Genomic DNA, 15,968 nt, shown 5'->3' with positions numbered 1-15,968 from the left:
AACTCCTGGTGCCCAAATTAGAATAAATCAACACTTTAAAATTAATTTTGAGCGGCTTAATTTTTCTGTAGAAAATCCTGTTGAAAATTACAAAAAATTTGACTTGTAAAGTTGCCATTCCAAGGATTTACCAGACTTCAGACATGCATAACTTTGTCAAAACTAAATCGATTTTAATGTGGAATACCATTTTAATCATTATTTGGACTGTATATTAATTCTGCATCAAAATATTATTCATTTAGAAAATTCAAATTTTCGGTCATCATTGTCATATTTTTCCATACCTTCCCCTTGACACTTTATCGAAAATTTCAAACTGCCATAACTTTGTTAAAACTTAACCGATTTTCATGCGGTATGTCATTTTGATCATTATTTGGACTGTATATTAATTCTGCATCAAAATGCTATTCATTTAGAAAATTCGATTTTTTGGTCATCACTGTCATATTTTTCTATACCTTCCCCTTGACACTTTATCAAAAACTTTAAACTGCCATAACTTTGCCAAAACTTAACCGATTTTCATGTGGAATGTCATTTTGATCATTATTTGGCCTGTATATTAATTCTGCATCAAAATATTATTTATTTAGAAAATTCAAATTTTTGGTCATCACTGTCATATTTTTCTATACCTTGATCATTATTTGGCCTGTATATTAATTCTGCACCAAAATATTATTTATTTAGAAAATTTAAATTTTTGGTCATCACTGTCATATTTTTCTATACCTTCCCCTTGACACTTTATCAAAAACTTCAAACTGCCATAACTTTGCCAAAACTTAACCGATTTTCATATGGAATGTCATTTTGATCATTATTTGGCCTGTATATTAATTCTGCACCAAAATATTATTTATTTAGAAAATTCAAATTTTCGGTCATCACTGTCATATTTTTCTATACCTTCCCCTTGACACTTTATCAAAAACTTCAAGCTGCCATAACTTTGCCAAAACTTAACCGATTTTCATGCGGAATACCATTTTGATCATTATTTGGCCTCTATTTTGATTCTGCATTAAAATTTTAATTATTTAGAAAATTCGATTTTTGGTCATCGTTGTCACTTTTTTCCATACCTTCCCCTTGACACTTTATCAAAAACTTCAAGCTGCCATAACTTTGCCAAAACTTAACCGATTTTCATGCGGAATACCATTTTGATCATTATTTGGACTGTATATTAATTCTGCATCAAAATATTATTTATTTAGAAAATTCAAATTTTTGGTCATCACTGTCATATTTTTCTATACCTTCCCCTTGACACTTTATCAAAAACTTCAAACTGTCATAACTTTGTTAAAACTAAACCGATTTTCATGCGGAATGTCATTTTGATCATTATTTGGCCTGTATATTAATTCTGCACCAAAATATTATTTATTTAGAAAATTCAAATTTTCGGTCATCACTGTCATATTTTTCTATACCTACCCCTTGACACTTTATCAAAAACTTCAAGCTGTCATAACTTTGCCAAAACTTAACCGATTTTCATGCGGAATACCATTTTGATCATTATTTGGACTGTATATTAATTCTGCATCAAAATATTATTTATTTAGAAAATTCAAATTTTTGGTCATCACTGTCATATTTTTCTATACCTTCCCCTTGACACTTTATCAAAAACTTCATCATTGCTCATTTGAGAGGGAGACAATGACTGCAAATAAGTTCACATTCCAGTGGAAGTTTGTGGACAAATTCTTGCCACAAAGCTAGTTGATTAGCCTGGAGTAATAATAAAAATATCTGATAGTTTTGCGCTCACATTTCTTGCCTCGCAGCGGCAATTGAAATAATTTGCAGGGAGAAGACCGACGATTGGAGAGAGAAGACAGTTAGTGAGCCTTGGAAACTATCTGTAGCCTTGGACTGACAGCAGTGACATTTCTCAGCTCAATACGCAGCAAGTAAGTAGTGGAATAAAGAGGATGGAAGGAAGGGAGATGGAAGAAGGGAGAAGGAGGCTCAGTGCTGGGACGCCTCGCAGTCTAGTGTAATAACAACAACAACAACAACAGCAGTCTGTCTGTTGTGGGGCAACCTTCTGTGGCTGTGGCATGCTTATCAACAAATACCGCAGACAGATATTTAGAAGCAAGCAAACGCTTCCAGGCTGCAACCAAGTCAACGGCTGTCAACTTGACTAAGCACTGATGGAGGCTGCAGCTTGCCCCCTGCCACATGCCCCCTGTTACTGCATCTAGGAGTTGAAGCTGCTCATGTCATGGCTGGCAACGTTGAAATATTTGACCATAACAAGTTATTTACTATGACGATGAGGATGACGATGTACGCAGGCTTGCAACTTGCAAGTGGCAAGTGGCAAATGGCAAGTTGCAACAGCCGCCTCAAGGACGGCCTGACTGCCCGCATTCCGCGCGTGGAAATGGGAAAGGCTGTGTGTGCGTGTGTGTGTGTGTGTGTGTGTGCAAATTGTGAGCCTATTTTGTTTAGGAAGTGTATGGCAAAAACTGGTAGCCAACGGCAACAAACAACATGTTGCTGCAACATGAGGCCAAGACAAATTTCAATAAGTCCAGCTGGCTGGCGGCGGTCATGCAACTAGCAACTGGCAACTTGCAACTTGCAACAGCAGCAACATCATTACGAACTACGTTTAATGACAAGATCAAGCGCAGATCAACTTTGCCCCAACTTCACAGACTCGTTGCGAAAGTGTGTGTGCGTGTACGTGTGTACGTGTGTGTGTTGCTGCTGTGTAAGTGTGTGTTGTTGATGTGTATAGCAAATGTTGTTGCTGCTGTCTGATGATGATGAACGTCAAGTAGGAGAAAAAAACCAGCTTCGGTGTGGCGCAGCAACAAATACATCTCACCTGTTGTTGTTGTTGTTGTTGTTGCTGTTGTTGCCTATGTGGTTGTTGTTGCTGCCGTGAGTAGTTCACAAGTCTAGTCGACCGCCTTCGTCGTCGTCGCTGTGTCTGGGAAGTTGTTGTGTACGTTGCGCCTTAGTGGCAGTCATGGGAATTATTGTTTATTGGCATTGGCCACGGTTAGCCACAACAGCAACAGCAACAACAACACTAGCAACAACAACAACAACAACAGCGTCAACAAACCTAGTTGCCCTCCAGTTGAGTAGACAAATATTAAATGGCATTCACACAGTGAGAGAGAAAAGATATTGCCCCCAGAGCAGTGGCACAGCAGCCTATTAATAAGTAGATATATCACTTAGTTTACCCATAAATTCTACCTACTTTGTTCATGCAACCAATCTGAGCTGCAACTTCAGTCCATTTTCCAGCATCAACAACTTTGGCGGCTGTCTAACAAGGAAGCTTAATCATGTAGACAAAATAAGAGACGAACTTTGGATAGTAATATGAGGAAGAAAGCTAAGCTTACTTAAATTATCTTTTGTGAAGAAAAGGATAGATGGAGAAAATAAAGTGAGTAGTAAAAATAAATGGATACAAATGCCAGCTCTAATTCCGATGTAAAGAAATTAAAGTAACCAAGCATTATTTATATTTATCAAGTTAAAAAGGTGTAAGCTCTTAATCCAAATTAAAAATTTTAAGATCTTATTATAATTTAAGAATTTAAGAATATGTTAAATTTTTCTTCTTAATAACTTTTGAAAAAATTTAACTTTTATTAAATTTAGTGATTGTCTTTTTTTTAAGTATGTTGCAAAAGTAAACAGCATAAAAAACAGAAAATTAATAAAATGAATTTTAAAATAGATAAATAATAGTTCGTATTGCTGTGTCTTTTTACTTTTCTTGTCTTAAATAAACTCCCTTTCAATTGCTTTCAGACGCTCCTAAGTATAATGGATAGCTTAACTTAATTGAAGCAAATATATATCTGTCTTTGGTCCGTTAAACCCTTGGAGGACCCTTGCATGTCATTTCAATTCTGGCCAAAGGGTCAGACAGCTGCTGCAACTGTTAAATGCAGTTAGCCAGGCGACTTGAAGGCGGACAAAGGCGATGTTTTCTCTTTTTTTCTTTTTTTTTTTTGTTTCAAATTATAAAGCGGCTTTTGGAATAAACTCGTAAATACAAATGCGAGTCGGACATTCTGCAAAGCTATCGATCAGTGCGACTAATGGGCAGGTGCAGGTGCAGGTGTTGCAGGGGCAGCTGCAACAGCAGCAAAACTTGCAACAAACCACGTGCTAAAACACAAACTTTTGAGGGGTTAATTTTCGAGTGTTCTCTCAGATTCTGAGTCATCGCACAGAATGTGAGTCGAATTTTGGGTAACCCAAAGGCAAAGGCAAAAGGCCAAAACTCTCGTGTGGTCCGGCGTCAGACAGTTTTGCTGATAAAGCGGCTACCTTCATTAATTAGCCGCACACCAAGCAGCCCAGGGGAACCGACAACTGGCAACTGGTAACTGGTAACTGGCAACGGTAACTGGTTAGAGATAGCGCCAAAAAAGTTGATTTAGGAGTCTGAGTTAATGCCAGATATTTAGCTACTATTGTGTGTTAGCAGTGTTGTCAGAATTTGTCACACAAAATTAGCTAGATATGAAAATAAAAGTTGATAAAGTGAACTAAATAAAATTAAAGTGCAAAAATTAAGTGTATTTAATTTAGTTTAGGAAACTTAAAGTAGCAATAAATAATTTAAAAAATATCATTCGCAATATCTTGATTTATTAGTTTAAGACTTAAGACTTACTTTAAGTTAAGCAATAAATATTTACAGGACAAATCATAAAATAAAATTGGATTATTTTCAACAATTATAATTTTGTAGAAAACAAACTCTATGATTTAGATTCTATAGTATTTATTATTTTTAAAGAGAAAGTGAACGTTCAAATTTCAATAAGTAGTTTAGAATTTCAAATCAAATTTCAAAATATGATTTAAAAAACAACTTATATATATTAAATATAAAATTTCATTTTCCAATCGAAAGAATAAAATGAAAATAAATTTAAAAAATTGTAGATTTGTAGCATAAGCACTTTGAAAAATGTGTATGCATTTTCATTTGAATATATTAAAGATCTTGCAATAAATAAGCTAAAAGGACAACACTGGGGGGAAGTTGCAAGTTGTTTTTTTGGCACCTTGTTGCTCATTTGTTGTTGCCATTAAAAATGATGGAGACGAAGAGCGTCGAGTGACATTCTGATTGAGAGCAGGAGCACGCCCAGCTGAACAGCAGAGAAGCAAAGAAGCAGGTGCTATAGATCGCGTCCCTGACAGGCAGGTCCTTAGTTCCTTGGTTCCTGTTCTGTTCTGTTTTGTCCTGCAGCTGGCAGCTGCTGTTGTCTGTTTCTCTTTTTTGCCCTCTTTCTTTGACATTGGCATTGGCAGGATCAACTACTTAGCACGTGGCGCATGTGGCGTTCTCCCTCTGCCTCTTTTTCTCTCTCTGTCTGCTCTCAGAATGCCTTAGCTTCTCTCTTATGGCTCCTGCCAAAAACGCCAAATAAAAAAGGTCACTCGGGAAGTGTGCCCATTGCCCGATGCTGTGTGTCCTCCATTGTGCACAGCAAATTGCGACAGCTGCTCCTTATTCCTGCTCCTTGTGCCTCTCTTCCTTGCCCCGCTGAATTTACCTCTGCCTTGACTTCATTTGCTTTGTGCCTGCTGCCTTCTGTGTCTTCGTCTTCTTCTCCGTCTGTGTCTTGATTTCTTCTTCTCTTTATTTATTTTTTTTCTCATTTTTTTTGCTGTCATTATTTATTTTTGTTTGGCTCTTTGTTTGATTTCGCTCATTTGTTGTGCGTTTTAATTTAATTACGATTTATTTATGGAAATTTTGGAACCACCCCTCGGCAAAAGCAACTCCCCATCCCTCAGTCGCGTTCAATTTAATAATATTTGGACAGCGCACCTAATGAATTGGCAAAATATTTTCATTTGGAAATGGAAATCGAGGGGTTGTTAAGCTGAAATAAAAATCATTTTCCTAATTGCATAATTCACACGCAATCCGCTTTTTGGTATTGGGAATTGGGATTGTGATTGTGATTGTGTGAGATTGAGCGTTAATTGAGACATCATTTCATCAAATTATCGCCAGGGCATCTTGCTCTCGGGGTGGCCTACTCAACGCTACTTAAGATAATGCCTCTCAGAGTCGAGATTCAAGAGTCGAGAATTGGACATTGTCGGGGCAATGTTTTCAGATACTTTATCGCCGCGACGCGTTAAAATGTTTCGCGCTTTTTATTGCGCTTAACGTGATTTCTGTTTCGCGCTTCTCTCTCTCTCTCTCTCTCTGTGCCATCTAAATTGACAAACTTATGGCAACGAGGATCCTACCTCAACCTCAAGCTTCTCTTCTCGCTTCTCTCACCTCTCTCTTCCCTTTGAGGTGATCGGCGTGTGCGGCGTCTCTTATTGATTTTATAATTAAGCGTTGTCATTAAATTTTATGAGCTGGCAGCGAGATAGAGACAGCGACAACGACAGCGACAGCGACAGCAAGAGGTAGAGAAAAGGGAAAGACTGTTGCCTAATTGAGTTTTTTGGCCTCAAGGCAACACTGTGTGTGTCTTATGGCTAAAATCTATGGATATGTCATAGTTGCAAGTGTGCTGACGATCGTAAAGTTAGTTTTGTTTTTAGCAGCGCCTTTTAACTTTGCTCTGAGTCACAATTTGATTCGTTTGATTCGCTGTTTCATACATAAATCATCTGCATAAATTTCAGCACAAAACTCGTCTGGAATTTCTTTTGTTTGACTTTTGCATTTGGATTCGTTTTCGTTTTCAATTGGATTAGCTCATGGCCTGCTGTATTTGATTGAATGTCTCGACTGTCTGCAAATTTCTGAAATTCTAAACTCGCCTCATTGTCCCTGTGTGTGTGTGTCTAAAGCCCTTTGCCTATAAATCTTCCAAAGACAGTCCCATTGTTAAAGCTTCGAAGGGTGCTTCTTGGCCTGGTCAGCTCGCAAAAGGTCTCTTCTTGGGCTTCTAATTAATGTGAGTTTTGCTGCATATAATTGCCGCATCATTCGGTGGTCGGTCGTTCGATAGTTGGATAATGACTGCACATGCCACGCCCCCTACCAAAGGCAGCTAGTCAAAGATCAGCTGACAACTTTATCTAGCTGTGTTTCCGTTGTCGGAACACACACAAATTTATACACTCGAAAAAATCTGACGCTAATTCAACTTATAATTGTCTGAATTCGCAATAAAATTTAGAAAATTTGTTTCTACAATATTTAAAAAGTATTTATTTAAATTATAATTAAATTTTCTGAGATTTAGGAAAACCGTCGAACAGCTAAACAAATGCGACTGTCATAAGTTTTAGAAATGCTCTTCCGAATACATATTTTAGGAATAGATTTTTTAAAATTTGTGAAAATTATTTTCTAAGTATAGAAAATTCGAAATTTCAAGTTTTCTTTAAATATAACAAATAAATTTCCGTAAGTGTAGACAACTATATAACAGGGTTGTCAAACTCTAATATTACCTTAATATTTTATATTTTTGCATTTATTATAATTATTGTTTCTAAGTACTTTAGAAAGTATTTTGATTCAATTAAGCCACATTTTCTCAAATTAATTAAATTAAACAAATTAAATTTTTAGAAAATTTTTCCTAAAATTTGTGTTTTTGGAAATTATTTGCTATTTTAAAGAATAATTCCAATTTTAATACAATTTTAATATCACAATAAAAGTGAATATTTTAAAAATATATAATTAGATTTTCCTGAGTGTATAGCTGGGTTGTTTTTAAGGGTGAGGCATAAAGCCGCTCGTCTGCATCTCAATCTCATTGTCTCGCTAATTGTCTGACTGTGTGAGCGTCATAAGCCGACGTCGTCGTCGTCGTCGTCTTCGTCATCGCTGCTGGCGCAATGAGTTTGGGTTTAAAGTTGGCATTGGCATTGGCTTTGGTCTCTGACGGTCTGACCGTCGACGGTTGACGACATGCGTCCCATTGTGTGTTCCAAGCAGCAGGTCATTCTTCCTGTTTAGTTCTCTCTCTTCCTTCCTGACTCTAGAGCGCTCTCTCTCTCTCTCTCTCTCTTTCTTCCTTGCTGTCTGTCTCCCCTCTGCACTCTCTTTCCCACTCTCGGTGATATTTTCATGCCACAACACGCACAATTTACCTCAGCGCGCAAACACAAACAAAAAGCAAAGTCAGCTGACTCATTGCAGACGTCGACTGTCTAGAGAAGCTAGAGAAGACTCGATTCTAGGGGCGGGCGGTACGTTTAATGACCGGAACGGATTTCTCTCCTCCATCCACAGTTCACAATTCTCAGTTCTCAGTCGTCTGTCGTCAGCCGTTATCCTCGTACACACACACACACACACACACACACACAGCTTCCTGAGTTCCTAAGGCCCTAAGTTCTTAGGCACAGTGGGACAACAATATATGCTTGTATGTGTGTGCACTTAAAATCCTATTAGGCTCAATTATCCGCTGATATTGCGTACACGATCTCTGCCGATCTGAGAGTTCTTTTCTTTCCTTCATTTCGGTTTTCATTTTCTTTAATTCTTTTTACATTCATTCATTGAGACTCAGGTTTTTGGCTGTTTCCTTTCTTTCAGCTCCTCGTCTGCTGTGTGTGTTCTTGGAATTAGTTTGTTTGTTGTTGTTGTTTTTGTTTGCATTCAATTTGTCTTTGCGTGCCGTTTCGGTAGCCTAGACTCTCCTGGAGTCCCGATGTCCTGCCCAGCAAGCTGCGTCTTTGTGCCGCACGCTTTGCCCCTGACATTGATTCATATTTAGTGACTGCATGTGTGTGTGCGTGTGTGTGTATGTGAATTTGTCTAAGGGTTGCATTGGGCATTTCTATTAGCCAGCTAGCTGTTAACTGGTGGTCTCTTCCCACTTGTAGGTCAGCTTTAGGCCCTGAGGCAGCTGTTAATTTCCGATGTGCGTGTCGTTTGTGTAAATGATCTGATTAACACCGTTTGAGGGTCATCAAGGGGTTAAGACCAACAGTTTAGTTTGGCTGCCAGCTGCCTGTCGTTTGGTCTGCCGTCCAGCTTGGAATGCAGCCAAGGATACAGGGAGCCACATTGCCAATCATTCGATGCCACTTCAAAAGGCGCCTCTCCTCTTACCGTTAAATGAAATCACTTTTAATTTCAGAATCTCTCCAGGTCGAAAAAATAAAGTGTCGTGTTTCAAATGCTTCATAAAGACATCAACTAAATCAATAGCGACAACAGGCACCAAAAGCAGAGAACTCCACAGTTCAACAGAGCAACAGCAACAACAACAACAACATAATATAAACATTCAATAGCCCAGAGCCAGAATCCAAGTCCAAGTTAAAGTCCGAGTCGCTGCCGGTCGTTGAAAAATTAATAAAATTAGTAATCAGCGCTTTAAATCAACAGAAATCAAGCGAGAACAGAAGAGGTAGCCAAGAAGGCGAGCGCCATCGAGACCAGATTAGATAGCCAGAAAGCCAGTAAGCCAGGCCAACAGCGATGCTGCTAATGATTTCTATTGCCACTTGCAGAGGGGCACATCAAAGGGGGCAGCTAAGAGTAAAGACACAGAGAGAGAGAGAGAGAGAGAGAGAGAGAGAGAGAGAGAAGGAGAGAGAGAAGGAGATAGAAAAGACTGGCAGGAGAAGCTGCCTCCAGTCGCGGACATGGACTGGTTGCCGTTCTGTCTGCCCGGCTGGTCACTTGGTGCCGGCAACTTTTAATGACACAACAACAACAAGGCGACATAGGTAGAAGTAAGAATGTATCACAATAAACACTAGATACTCTTTAAAAATTTTTAAATTTTAATAAATAAATAAATAATGGTGAATTTTGACAAGTTTCTTAGACAATTGACAATTGTAACGTAACCGAAAAATGAAATTACTAAATTGTTAGCTATATTAAATATAATATTCTAATTTTTCCATAAAGAATTATACAATTTAAAGCAAAATAACTTATTCCAGACTATCTTATAATCTAATAATCAACAACTAATAATCAACAAATAATATTACAATTAAATATAATCATATATTCTTTAAAAAAATATTTTTTTTTTATACAGTTGAGGGTGAATATGGTGTACTAATTTTTTTAACGCCTCTTCAATATGTTCAATATTGTTCCCAGTATCAAAATTAACATTTTTCTTAAAATATTTTAAAAAATTTTCGATTAAGCAAAATACTTTAAAATGCTCAAAAAATATGTGAACTAGTTCGAGGTAAATACAATTGCCATATGTTAACTACACTCAGGCTCAACTGTCTCTCAACAAAAAAAAATGTAGAACAGCACATAAAAATGTATAACCATTTTCAATAAAAGGAAAAAACGATTTAAATTTGGTTTTATGTTTTTAAAAAGGCTCCGCATTCCAGATTTTTACTTCTGATATTAATAAGAATTTTAAGTATAATTTTGTAAGTACTAAATGTGCAATAGATAAAACTTTATTTTATTTATTTTTAATAGATTCTGAAGTTTACTTATATATTTAGTTTGAGTTTTTCACAATACATTTCAAGAAAGTTTGATTTTTTTACTTTTTGTGTATAAGAACTGCTTCACAAAGTAAATATGCCTGGGTTTTGGATGAGTATATCGCATATCGCTGGCCAGGCCAGAGTCTAAACTGCTCAAGGTCCCCAAAGGGGGCACTGTGCGATCTGCGGCAACCAATTGGCTGAGCTCACACTTGGCGCTGGGCATGGAGATCGCCAGCATTAGATAATCTTGCCACCAGCATCGATGCTGGACTCGTTGCCACAGCTCCAGCTACAACTACAACTACAGCAACAACAACAACAACAACTTTAGCTTCAACTGTTTGCTTTGCTGGGTGCTCGTCATCATTATAAAACGAATTGATGCGCGATTATCGCTTGAGGTTTTAGCGCCAGCTTGTGGGATTGGATTGGAGGATGGTCAGCCTGATTATGGCAGCAGCTACCGCGGCAGGCGCAAACTTTAGACAGACAAACACTTCTCGCTTCTGGGTGGATATTGGCACCCGGTTGTCTTCACTCCGCCCCTGAACGGATCTGATCTGATCTGAGCGTTGATCTGTGTGGGAATGCGGCCGACTGTTTTGCAATTTTTGTTGGGGGTTTCTTTTATAATACTTTATTTTTTTTGTATTTTTTTTTTTTTGTATTTTTCGTTGCGACTGCCAAAAACAATTGAATTCGATTGAATGCACCGGCATAAGGAGTCGACGGTCGCATTCCAGACGACGCGACGGCAACAACAATGCAAGCGCTAAAGTCTCCAAGTCTCCGAGTCTCAGAAGAGTCTTAGCCGCGGCCAAAACGGCAACAACAATCACAATCACAACAACTGTCAACGCGCCTTGGTCGATGGCGGCGCCGCCGATGCCGATGCCGATGTCTCTTAAAAGACAATCAGCGACACCTTTTTGGTCCAAAATACTCTCACTGCAACATAAGCAGCAGCAACAGTTCAGCTGCAAAAAATCAAGACCGAAAAGTAAAAAATAAAAAACAAGAAACAGAAGCAAGAGCAAGTTCGTTGCTTAAGTCTTTTGTTTCGAATGCAGAAGACAGAAAACCAAATTGAACTCTATCCCTTTGTGAAGTGCGAAAGCGACAGTGCAAAGAACAATGCTCACTTCCCTGCTCTCTCGCTTTGGACACTTTTGGAGCTGGTAGCTGGAAGCTGGGAAGATGGGTAGCTAGAGATGGCCAGCTAACCAGCTCCCATCTCTGCAGTTATGTCGCGCCATGTTTGGCGTATGATTTCAAAAATTGCCCTTTTTGGGGTTTCGACTTACAGCAGCGGGACTGAGACTGAGACTTGAACTGAGACTTTGCCTGAGACTGCAACTCCCAGTCCAACTCCGACTGAGGCCGCGGCCATGACATCATATTTGGGTGCTAAAAGCGAGCCGCCCTTTTGCTGTAAATAGAGACTGCAAAAGCTGCCTGGCGCTGACAGCCAAGATGGTAGAGGTCTCGATCTCGATCTCGATCCTCTCAATTCTCTGCATCTCTCTCACATTCGTATTCTGGTTTCTTTCTTGTGCTCCTCTTTTTTAGACGGTGTCGAAGTTCGCACATCAATTGCACAATCCGCAAACAGCAATAATCACTGTCAGAAGAGATTAAAGCGATAAGCCGAGCTGCCTCCAGAACGAAGAGCATGAGAATGAGTCTGACTCTGAGTCTGAGTGTGAATGTGAGTATGGGTGTGAGTATGAGTGTGAGTGTGAATGTGAGTGTGGGACCTGCACATGCCCAACGGTGCAGATAACGAACGATCAGCCTTTTGGCATGTCGTGGCAATTGGGTGGCCAAAAATGAAATCATTAACACCTAAGATAATAAAAACAAAAAAAGAATAAAAAAAGAAAACGACATCCAATCCGAAGTTGGAGCAACAGGAATGCGTGAGTTAAACAGGAGAAATAAAAATAAGAAGAAACATATTAAATGTAGATTTTTAGCGCAGCAACTGCAACTGAGATTTCTATCTGTTTATTGTGTGACTTTTTGGCCATTTCAAAATCCCAAAAAGTTGCACACAATGTCGCTACCTCCTCGCTCCTTTTTCCCCGCTCGTCTCGTACTAAAAATGGCAAACGAACCGCAGCCAATTAATTTATTAAATTGAAGTATGAAATGGCCAATGGCATTAAAGTAGGACGCGGCACAGTGGGGCAAGGGTGGCAGGGTAGGAGGGAGGAGGGGGGAGGTATGGTTTGGTTTGATGGGGAGATCGCAGCGTCATGAAAGGAATTTTGGCGACAGACGCCTAAAAGCAAAATGGGCTTCGCTGTTGACCGTTTTTGGTCAAGAGCAAAAGCAGCGTGTTAATTTTTACCAATTTGCGGTTCAAGCCAATGGCCAGCAAACATTTTGGCGACTCGGCGACTTGGCGACGGCAACGGCAACGGCGATGCTGCAACATGTTGCAAAGGTGCAAAACTAATGGATTTCATCGTCGTTCAGCATCGGCATCGTCAACGCCGTCGCCGTTGCCACATTTGCCTGCCCCCGCATCCTCTTCAGTTCTTCAGTTAAAGTCCAAGTCGCAGTCGCAGTCGAAGTCGAAGTCAATGTCCAGCTCCAAGTCCGAGTCCGAGTCCGAGCCATGAATGTGCTTTGCTTCCCAGGCGCTCACTCACTATGTTTATGTGTGTGTGTATGCGTTTATATTGATATATTATGGCCACGGTTTCTTTGGGACAAAGATCTGCTTATTATATAAAAAACGAAAACAGCAACAAAAAGAGTCGCACCACAGTCCGTCCTCGCAGTCTGTGCCATAGCCAGAACCGCAGACCTCATCCACACACACACACTCACACACACACTCACACACACACACTTGGAGTATGTGGCCAACTCGTGTATAAAAGGCGCACAGCAGAAGGCATCGCTGCGGCAGATCTTGAGATCTGATAAGAAAATGATAAAAAGGTAGACGCCAGTTTTTAATTTGATTGGAATGGAATTTTCAGATGATTGCAATGTTGCTAAAACGGCAGCGCCGCCGTCGCAGAGTGGGCAGTGTTCAGAGTGTGGGATGAGGGGCAAAGGGGGAAGAACTGGAGACAGACGACTGCTGTGAGAGAGTGCAACAGCAGTCAGAGATAGAGAGAGGGAAAGAGACAGAGGGTGGCCGTATTTTGCATGGTCGCCGAGGGGAGGTGTGGGGAGGGGAATAATGGGAATGGGAAATCGCTGCAGAACAGTGTGCTGAAAGAGCTTTACGTTGGACCCTGCACATGTTGTTCTCCATATGTTGCAACAATCAGTTGCAATGACTCAAAGGGTGCGCTACTCTTGACTCCATGTATCGCGAAATTTTGAACAGGTGAATTAGAATATGTTGTTTCGGATTTTAAAGTTTTTCCAGTAAGAATTTTAACCTAATAAGTTGATTAAAAAATTAAAATAAAATTTAAAATATTTTTATTTTAGAAAAACACAAAGGTCCTCTTGCTTTAATATCATAATATTTTGGAATATTAATTAATTTTTAAATAGAGAATGAATTTAAAGGACGTGATATTTCGTATAAAAATCTGTTACTTTTGATAAAGCTATGAGATTTGGAAATTAGTCAGACATTTGACTTATCCACTTTACAAGTAAAAATTTTCGTCCACTTTTACACAATTTTGTACAAAAAGATGAACAGTCTCAGAGTCAATCTTCAAGCAGTTAATTAAAAATTGGTTGGTTTCGAAAAACCGTTTACAATTATATTAAATCTCTAAAAACCATAATTTATTAAAGGAACTAAATTAAATTTAATTGCTGAATTTAGAGGACAGAACATTTTTAAAATGATATTTTATTCGAAAAATTTTTCAGTTTAGATGAAGTTAGTAAAGCTGGAAACTTATCTGTCAACATTTGTTTTGAGTTTTGGCATTAAAAAAAAAAAGAAGCGCTTCAGATCTAATTTTAAAATTTTGTTTTTTTTTAATATTTTTTTTTTGAAAGATTTTTTGATATTAGGTATAGCAATGACTGCTGAAAAATTTCGACGCAGCTTTTGTAGTGTGCTCCAGTTTCCTTATAGTCTGATTAGCATTCCATAGGTAAATTTGCATCTTGCGCCGTGTCTGTCATTTCATTTCACCAAAAGTACACACAACAACACAACAAGGGGCAACAGCAACAGCAACAACAAAGGCAGCAGCAGCAGCAGCAGACGTTGACGCTGGCAACGTTGGAGACGCAAATGGAAAAGACGACGACGTCGCCAGTGGCGGCCTGAACGCCTGGCTGGAGAGTTGCCGTCGACGTCGCCGTCGTCGTCGCAAGGATGCGAGCAATAGGAAGCACTGTGAATAGTTTCGGCTTGGACTTGAACTGCTGCTGCTGCTCTTGTTATTGTTGCTGTTGTTGTTGTTGCTGCTGCTGCTGCTGCTGCAGTCGACGCCGCCACCTTAATTTATTTCATCTCATGCAATAATTTTTGTGGTTAACAAGTTTTGGCGGCATCGTTAGCGTCTTCACACGCTTCGCGGGATATCAACACCATTTATTGCCGTTTTGGTATTTTACTTTTGCCTCTCTGTTGCCACAGTTTCAGTCTCCAACTTCAACTCCAACTCCATCTCTGTCTCCATCTCCATTTCTGTCTCTGTCTCTTTAGCTGCTCTTCATTTTGCACTGTGGCTCTGCCTCACTTTAGTGCTTTGTTGTTGTTATTGTTGCCTGTCTTTTGGATTTTATTTTGTTGTTTTTTTTTTTATTTTTTACTTTTGCTTGGGCAGCGATTTTATTGCTTGATTTTTGCGGTTTATCTGCGCGCTCTCATATAAAAATCGATTGGATTCCCGTGAAATTGATAAGTCAAGTCAACGCCGCTGCCTTTAACCCCCCATCCCCTTCCCTTGGCCCCTTCTCCCCTCTTTTGCTGTGATCCTTGGCAGACGCTGTCGTAAATTATGCGCCTCGACTAGTTTTCTACATTAAAAGGCAGACGCCAGCGCCACAGATTGCCACTGTCTACTCTCTGGTCTCTGGTTTTTGGTTTTTGGTCTTGGGTCTCTGATCTTGGATCTTGAATCTCGCTGGAAGCTGGAACCTGGAAGCTAAAAGCTGAAAGCTTGCAGGCACAACTCAGTGCCCGGTAGTGTTAAAATATTCGACCACCTAGGGTCCCATGGAATTTATTTCGCCCTGTTCACTGTGGCACATTTCTGCCGCTTTTTATTAACGTTGGGCATGTCATCAACTTGGCTATTGCTTTTAGCCTGCCTTTTTACACCCTTCTCACTCTTGCTCACTGCCATTGAGAGTTTTGCCTAATTGAAATATTAGTTGAGCATTTCAGCTTTGTGTAGCTGGTGAGTCAGTTCATCCAGTCACAATCTAAGCTAAAGCCATAGCTATAGGTAGAAGCAGAAGTAGAAGTAGATGTAGGAAGCAGAACTAAAGACTTTCGACTCGATTGCAGTTAGTTCCCAGTTGAGTTCAGTCTGCGTTCGCCTTATTTATAGCCCATCCATCGCCTGTCGCGACTCGCCGCGTTTTTGGCT

Source organism: Drosophila innubila (genome assembly GCF_004354385.1).
Source record: "Drosophila innubila isolate TH190305 chromosome 3L unlocalized genomic scaffold, UK_Dinn_1.0 0_D_3L, whole genome shotgun sequence".
NCBI lineage: Eukaryota > Metazoa > Arthropoda > Insecta > Diptera > Drosophilidae > Drosophila > Drosophila innubila.
The sequence above is the reverse complement of the archived record's forward strand: the minus strand, read 5'-3'. Positions refer to the sequence as shown.